Genomic DNA, 2024 nt, shown 5'->3' on the forward strand with positions numbered 1-2024 from the left:
CCCTTGCCCAAGCTGGAACAGGTGTGCCTGATGGACAGAATCTGCCTCTGGGAAATGGACGCTGAGCTGCTGACTAAACCCCTTTTCCTGTGAGGCAAACATTACTCACAGTCGGTGCTTGACCTTGACTGCACTCTGGAAACCTTGGGGAGAGAGGAGGAAACACAGATGCCTGGTGTCCATCCCAGAAATTATGGATTGATTGGTTCCGATACGACACAGGCTCTGGGATTTGAAGCAAAATATCTCATGCATCGCTTCCAGTTTTACATGTCTGTTATTGTATTAGGCTCTTCTTTGCCCTCCCCATGTCGCTCTCCCTGCTCCCTCTTCTGCTGGTCTTTCCCTCTCCCACAATTAGTGCCCCCTCTACTTTTGTCCCATGCCATGCCATGCCATGCCATTCCATATCATTACCATAACCACACTGCACGCAGGCACGCGCGCGCACACGCACACACACACGCACACACACACACACAATCTGGAGTCCATATAAGACAATCCATGCAAGATTCATCTTTTTCCCTTGCCGTTGTTCGCTTTCACTTCCTCCTCTCTTTAGACTCATGCAATACCCATCGCAGACAAGATACGGAATGGTCCCTACACCCCTACACCCCAAAGATTTCCTTGGAGCTGACCATTGGAGTCATTGTGTTTTATACCTCAGAAGGCGCAAGGACTGGCGCCTTCTTCCCTAAGTGGGAGGGGACATTGGAGAGGAACACAAGGACATCGATTGCAGCAGGCCATCCAGAGGCACTCAGTGTGGAAAGAGGATAAAGCATCTCTTAAAAAAGCACGCGTTGCAAATTGTTGCAGGGCCAGTCCAGATAGAAGATACCCTAAAATGGGATTGTTCTAGGAGCTTAAAAACAAGGAACAAGACTTTCTTGGCAAAACACAACATCCGATGACACACAAGAGCCTCTAATGGCCATACTTGAGGCTCTGTGCAGAGGGAGGAAATAAGACACCATTCATTCAGTGCAAATGAGTGAAATGATTGTTGCCAGATGTCCCTAGGCAGAAGGAGGACTGCAGGCAGGAGAGAAGGCTCTTGGATGGTGAGGTCATTTCTGAGATTGGACTCTCTCAATGGTGAGGTGCTGAGTAAGGCGCTATCACCATGGAACCAGTCCACCATGAGGGAACCTCAGGAAGTCCGAGGGCAAACGTTGAGGGTCTTTATAGCATTCCTCTGCATCAGGAGATTTGGGGAGATTTTCCCGGAAAGCAACAGCCTTATTCTCTTTTATGAGCTGCTTTTGAAGGCACGATTGTCATTTTGATATCAGATGTTCGCTCTCTCTCTTCTTAGTGACTTCGCACTCTTACTATCTTGCTTCTCCCACCAGGAAGAACACTGAAACTCAGACACAGGTCGGCAACTGTGCTGCAGGTTCCAGAATGCATCCAGGCCACACAGCTATGGAAAGAGCTGTGGGCATGGAGACCAGAGGACCAGAAATACATCCATGTCTACGGGGCATAAATGCAGCTGTGAGGATGAGGTTCAGAATGCATCCGTGTCCATAGGGCCATGAAAGGAGCTCTGGGGATGAGCTTCATAGTGTGTACTTTCTGATAGAAGCAAGAGCTCTCACAGGTAGTACCAGGAGGCCGGAAATCGGAAGACCAAACTCTAGTACTTAATTTAACTGTCTCTTTCCTGTTTGTTGACTCCATCTGGGAATTTAGCGATACTATGGTTCTGGGTTCTCTTAAAAATAGCCCGACTGAAGACCCGAGGCTGCAGCAGCATCCTTCCTGCCCTGGGGATGCTAGCTTATGGATGGAAGTGGAGAGTATCCCACTGAAAATTTGGGAGTAATATTTTCCTTTCCAGGACTCTGGAATGGTCCTGACTTTCTGTCCTGAGACTCTCTATTTGGGGTCAAAGTGGGTTGCTTCACTAAGAAATCAAATTTCTTTTCTTTCTTTCATTTTTCCTTCCTCCCTCCATTTGTCCCTCCCTCCCTTCCTCTGTGTGTGTTTCTTCTGAACAAAAGCTTAGACTC

This window comes from Chionomys nivalis, chromosome 12 (assembly GCF_950005125.1).
Source record: "Chionomys nivalis chromosome 12, mChiNiv1.1, whole genome shotgun sequence".
NCBI classification, from domain to species: Eukaryota; Metazoa; Chordata; class Mammalia; order Rodentia; family Cricetidae; genus Chionomys; species Chionomys nivalis.